This window comes from Erpetoichthys calabaricus, chromosome 12, assembly GCF_900747795.2.
Source record: "Erpetoichthys calabaricus chromosome 12, fErpCal1.3, whole genome shotgun sequence".
NCBI classification, from domain to species: Eukaryota; Metazoa; Chordata; class Cladistia; order Polypteriformes; family Polypteridae; genus Erpetoichthys; species Erpetoichthys calabaricus.
Window position 1 is genome coordinate 106,539,154 of NC_041405.2, and position 6,713 is coordinate 106,545,866.

The 6,713-nt window shown below is 37.0% G+C and overlaps 1 protein-coding gene across 5 annotated transcripts in view; it reads right to left on the minus strand.

The window, feature by feature from the left end:
* hdx (highly divergent homeobox) overlaps positions 1–3,996 on the minus strand; it is a 102,984-nt gene extending 98,988 nt beyond the window's left edge. For 2 of the 5 annotated variants that reach the window (XM_028815959.2, XM_051935084.1), the window contains exon 1: positions 3,844–3,996. The gene's annotated coding sequence lies outside the window, so the exon portion shown is untranslated. Of the gene's footprint in view, positions 1–3,827 lie in introns of all 5 variants that reach the window. The other 3 variants (XM_028815962.2, XM_028815960.2, XM_028815961.2) reach the window with 3 other exon arrangements.
* Between the last annotated feature and the right edge of the window lie 2,717 nt (positions 3,997–6,713).

A 6,713-nucleotide genomic window follows, 5' to 3' on the forward strand; every position in this document is an offset into this window, starting at 1 on the left:
TTAGCCTAAATTTCTTATGGTTACAGTTTACATGTAAAAGGTACATTAAAGGTGTTCTTTGAAAAAAGTAACTTATTGTGGACCGTATGTAACATGTTTTGTAATTTGCTGAAGCGAGCCACTTTAAAATAGCCCAATGGCCTTAACCCATTATAGAAATATACCCAGGAAATGCCAGGTACTTCTGCTAGTGTTAAATAAGAATTAATGGTCTATAATTACTTCCTAATGCCTATTGTAGACCACTTACAATATATTTTGTTATTTGTCTGACACCTTTATGCAAGGAGAATTACGTTTAAGATAAAACTGGTTACATTTTTTTTTTGTTTTTACATTTGGAACACTAGCAGATGAAGTGACTTGTTGATGGTCACACAGTCAGTAGCAGGATCTGAATTCGCAACCTGAAGGTCTAAGTCCATAGTCTTAACCACTATGCCACACTGCCTACCTGTGTGAAGGTATTTCAGTGTAACAAATTATTCAGCTGTTTTTATCTATTTTTGCAAAAAGCATTTGAAAAAGAACCAAACACCTTTTAATAAGATGCAATGGGCCACTTAATTTGCAATTTTAAACTGGCCCCATTTCAGAGTGGCTGTGTGTATGAGTAGGATATGAAATGGACTGGCACCCTGTCCAGAGAGGTTAACCTTTGGTATGCCCAATACTCCTGAGATACGACTCCAGCTCCCTACAACCATGAATTGGATTATGCGGGTTTGAGAACATTTTGTTATGATCATAGCTCTATAAATATGGACTTTGGCCAAACCTTTCTTTAGCCATCCACCAACATCCTATACCAAATTGATCCAGAGATAGGCTCTTTTTTGCCATGACCTATTACAGTAGCTCTTTGCAAAAGGCAAAATACAGTCCTAAATGAGAACCCAATGCACCCTAGTCCATACTGACTCACTCAGCCAAATCAGGTTAATTTACATCTACGAAAGAGCCTAATTGTATGACTTCTAACAGAAGGAGTAGAATGGCATATGTGATGGAAACTTACAAACATAATTGGAGACATATATGCTGAAGGCACACTGGGTAGGAGTCTGACTTCTACCATGGTACTCAAATTCATTTCAGTAGTTTACACAGTAACCGGTGACAGTAATAAGAAAGGAAAAAAAGAACACAGGATTAAGGTGGTGTGCTTAGTTCTTAGCCTACTACAGAATTTTAGCCATATGGACCTTTTTGGGGGAGAACATGCAAACTTTCTGCGTGGAGTTTGCATGTTCTCCCCGTGTTTGCGTGGGTTTCCTCCGGGTACTCCGGTTTCCTCCCACAGTCCAAAGACATGCAGGTTAGGTGCATTGGCGATTCTAAATTGTCCCTAGTGTGTGCTTGGTGTGTGTGTGTGTTCTGTGGTGGGCTGGCACCCTGCCCGGGGTTTGTTTCCTGCCTTGCGCCCTGTGTTGGCTGGGTTTGGCTCCAGCAGACCCCTGTGACCCTGTAGTTAGGATATAGCGGGTTGGATAATGGATGGATCTTTTCGGACTTCAAGCAACATTTGCAGTTTATTGAAAATGAGGGCATTCATTTGAAGCTGAGGCTCCCGGGACCAGCAACAAACAGCATAAATTACTATGCTTCACACAAACATTTTAGATTCCACTTCTAAGTTTGGGCCTTTTCAAGATTGCTTTTCAAAAGCTCCAAAAACCAACATAATGCTTCACATAACAAAATCAGAAGCTGTATACAAAATAACCCTAAATTGAAAAACACATCAAAATGGTCTGGTGTGATCGTTTTTCAGTCAGACTGAAGTAATCTATAAAACCTCAATGCCAACCTTGAGGGAAGAATTTTTTTTAACAACCAATTCAATGTAAATACAGCAAGACTGAAAATATTTATTTAGTGTGTGGACATTTTTTTTTTTTTTAATAAATGAATATACAAGAAAACCCTGACTAACGCGTTTTGCTAAATACCATATGTAAAGCTGAAGTTCATTACATCACTTTAAAGCTATAAAGTTAAATATTTGAGTGGTTTACACTATTACCACAGTCAAGTCTGAACAGTTATCTGGGTCATTTCACAAAAAAGAGGAAGTGCAGGGGAAGAGAAGCGGGGAGTGTGAAAAACTTAATTTACTGTAAACTTACCCCGAAAGTGAAAGAATGAACTTTTTAAATAAAGCCGACAGAATTGGGACAATACACTACCTAGATGCAGGAAAAACTGAAACTAAACTTACTGTACAACTAAAAAGTACACCCGTTAATCGCCTGGGGAATAGTAATTTCATTAAGGTTTTCTTTGAATGAAGCCTTCAGTAAATATTAAAGAAAATTACACCTAAAATTGAGCGACTCGTGTTTAGAACACATTACCATAATAACGAGAACGAATCCATTTAACAAAATAATGCTGCTGTTAGAAACATTATTTAGACTTAACAAATGTACAATATAACACAACTATTAACCACGATTTTCAGTCTTTTATACGAGAGTAAAATAATGCAAACGATGTCGTGCGCTTTATAAAAAAAGCAGAATACAAACATTTTAAACGACACCTTTACGAAAACCAAAAATAAGAGTGCACTAGATAAATTGACGGGCATATAGTGATATATTAAAACAAAGCAATGCTTAATACGATCAAACGAAACGCCTTTGCTAGTATGGTGTTCATCTTTGCAGATATTATAAATGATGCAACATTAACTTAAACTCATCAACAGGTTTACGATGCACAGCGACTTAAACACTTTGATCCAAAACGCTGCAGGTTAAAACCTGTAATATGAAGCTTTGTTACACGAGGGAGAAAAAAAGTTTTGCCTGTTTTACTACTCCACACGGAAAAAGTTTAAATTTACTAAGCGCACAAATCAGCATACTCCAATCGAACTCCTGTGCAAATACATGTTAAGAGTACTTCAAAGACCTTCAGACGATCAATGTGCATCTTACGTGCCGTTTATTAATATACTATATTCATGCCCGACTTACTTTATCAATCGAACCAAAAGCATTCATGGTTTTTGAAGCAAACAAAAATGTAAGCGATCGCCAAAGTCAAACTAAACACAAAATCACCACGTGTCTTTTCATAGATGCCTGAGGTTCAAATTTAAAAGAATGTGTGCCAAACCAAACAGTTATTTCCCCGAAAAGCCGCGCATGCAAGCATGCTTTTATCCTCCATTTAAAAAGGAGGATCCTCTCCGTAGTATTCGAACGCATCCCTTGGATTTGCAACACGCGTGCTATTTATACACAGCGCCAAGTCTAGGCGTGAAAGTGCACGCCGGTTCGCTTTATTTTCCCGGCGCTTTGTTCCATCACGGAGACGTCTTTCTGCGGTACCGAAAGGGTTAGTTAATCATTTCGCTGACGCCTCACTGCGCATGGCTGCTGTATTTACTATTGAATGCCTTACAAAGCACGTCGATGAAGAAGAACAAGACGAACCAAAAAAAAAAAAAAAACACACACATATCCTCCCTGATCAAGGCAAGGGCAAAACTGGTCACCGGAACAGAAACCAAAGAGCAGGAAACGAGAGCTTTAAACTTTCAAACTTCCAGCTCTGGGTTAAGCGGTCTGCTCCGCCAAAATTGCAGAGTGACCTCGGCGGATGCAGAAAGCGGGCGAGGTGCCGAAAAGCAACACGAGATAGCAAGGCCCCGGAGGCCGTGCTCCTGAATGCAACTAAACTTTTTCCCCATAATATATTTTTCGTTTTTTGTTTTCTTCATTTTCTCTCCGAGTTGGATACCAGTTTCAGCCCTTGCCTTTCCCGGGGAGCCAAGGAAACCGGGCGAGAGGTAGGAAAATCGAGGAAATAAATACCTTGGTAGATAGATACCTTTAAATGCGTGAGAAATCAAGGGAACGCTCGAATTCAGCAGATTTCTTCTCGACTCCCTGCGCCAGACAATGAAATCAAAACGTCCGATCATCAATTCTAATCATGATTGTGACGTGTTGGCAGACAGGAACCAATGGCGGCCCGAGATCAGGACGCTGACAGCTGCTGCCGGTTGAAAACTGAGCGTCGTGGTCCCGCCCCTTTTGACTTAACAGGGAGAGCCTGAGATCGGTAGTGTGGCTCCGCAGGATAGGAAAGCTAGGAGCTGCTGCAGGAAAAAAAAAATCTGTTTCAAAAAAAAAAAAAAAAAAAATAATAATAGCCTTTACGGTGAGAGTCAAGCCGTAATATATATATGTGCATGTTTCTCAAACAGGCTGAGAAGTTGCGTCTTGTGATTTTTTTTACCTCTGGTATTATCGTTAAACGTGCAAAGCTGAAGCATTTGCAGGCCTGCATGGGGCCTTGTCTCACGAACTGCAAACGAGGCGCATTGTGTTTCTTATCGAATTAAACAAGCACGTGATGCCCCTTATCTCGTTTTTTCCTTTTTCCATCTTATTTAATTATTGCGCCGTCTGCAGTGCATATATACAATCATAAAAGTACTGAAATCACACCGACAGAAAACGTCTTAATGATTTTGGCAGACTTGGTGTGAGACGACTGAAGAAGAATGGATTTAGATTTTCGTAAAAAGAGTGTAGGACTTAAAATAATGCAAAAAATATTTACGTATTATCCTTCAGCATGTAGTTAGCACGTGGTCTGCAAAAATGAATATTCATATCGTGAGAGTACTTCTTGAGAACTAATGCTTGACATTTAAAGCCGCTTTACAACCTACTGTATTAGCGTCCACGAATTTTATATTAAAAACAATTTATCAAACACAAGATTCTTGTTAAAAACTGCTTTAGAATTCCGAGGGTGTTGGAAAATATTTCAGTTTTTATCCACATTTCCTAAGAAATATATTGAAAAGTTATTTATTGCATTTGAAATAAGGGAAGGGGACTTTTTTTAATGCGAGTAATCCCGAAGCATACATTTTAAACAGATCGTATCGTATTCATAATAATTATTTATGAATATATGAAATCACCTAAGTTTTCTATTCATACTTTACTTAAGTATCTGGCCCTCTATGAGAAGGTAAGAAATGTCAAATTTCAATTACAATCAAGAATATTTAGGCATTAAACATTTAAATTGAAGCACACATTTATATTTCACATATTTGACACCACTATTGTTGTGTATTATGTACTTGTACCACATAAAGTAAATCGTTAAGTTTTTTGTGAACACCCCGAATTAGGGCAGCTTGTGCACATTCAGACTTTCTGTTTTCAACCCAGTATCAGTTCACAGGATCTCTTTATTTGAGCAATCCTTAGTTGCAGTTTGCATAACTGTTTTACAACTCGTCATGTTCTTGAGATAACTATTTCAATAATTTTTCAGTGTCTATAATTTGGAGCTCTTCTAAAAACTGCTGCAGTTATCCTTTTACAGTCAACCTCTCCTTGATGCTAACTCAGTTTTTAATTTAGTCAGATTAGTGTTAAGGAAAGCCATGTTGAAATAGTTTTATTACTATTTTGCTAACTGGTGCTCTCTTCTGACTTCCACATTATAGCAGTTTAAACTCAAAGCTGCACCTCAGTCTCATACTTAATTGCAAAAAATGCAGGTTTATTAGCATGAAATATATTTGTTTGACAAAAAATTAATTATAATGCAAAATAATTATTTCCAATAGCTTAAACATTTTATTGCAATGAAATTATTATAGTTTTGTAATACTATTTTTTTAAACTTCCAATTAGAGAATTGTATTAAAATTCATATTTCCCAACTCACTAAAAGAAAGCTAACATTTGAAAGTTAATATGCTCAGCTTTTTTACATACTTCACGCATGCAGCACTAAATAGATTTTTTTCTAGATTTTGGATCTTTGTGAATAGTTTTTATATCACTTCTCAGTTCAGTTGTCCTTTTTTCCTGTATAGAAATAGGTGGCACTGTATCCATTATTTGGGGTGCGGGTTGTTAGCAAAAAAAAAATGGTTCAATTAAAAAACCTATTTAGGGTAATGCAGGCAATTTATGCAATTTTTCCATTCATGTTGTTTTTATATAGAAAGCAAGCCGTCCACATACTTCATTGCTGTTGTGGGCCTTCCATAAATTTGAATTTATTTCCATTTTCATTGTAAATGTTCAGTCCTTTAGTGTGACATCTAGTTTTTCCTAAGAAGCAGCATTAAAAATATTACATTAAAAAGACTCTTGCTAGTTTATGCTCTTTTATACACCTTAATTGTTGCTTTACAACAACTGATGTATTATTATTTTGAAAAGTGAAATCCAACTATTTTTTGGACCCACCTTCTTCATGAAGGATTCATCGGCAGTTAGACCTCATTCGTACATACAACAAGGCAGGGTCCCAGTCAAATTGTTTGGCAGTTAACATTAACACTCATTCATGTGCCCACCCATACTTGTTGAAACTGGGCTAATTTTAAGTCACTAATCAGTGTCTTAAAGTTTTAAATTTTTTGACCTTTGCAATGAAGCCAGAGTACTTTGGGGTCTACACAGACACAAGGAACGTGTGCTAATTCTACACTAACTATGATAGGTACAGGAATTAAACTCAAGTTTATTATTCTGTAAAATACCACCTCCAAGCCATGTTGGTTTTTTTTCAGTACAGCAGAGCTAAAGAAGTAAATATTGAGATAAATGGGAGTGATCTTAACAGTTAATTTTCAAACTTTTGTGAAAGACTAAGTGACTGTCAATTAATGGAAAGCCTGTTAATTGGTAGTTAATTTTCATTCATTGATTTGGGTT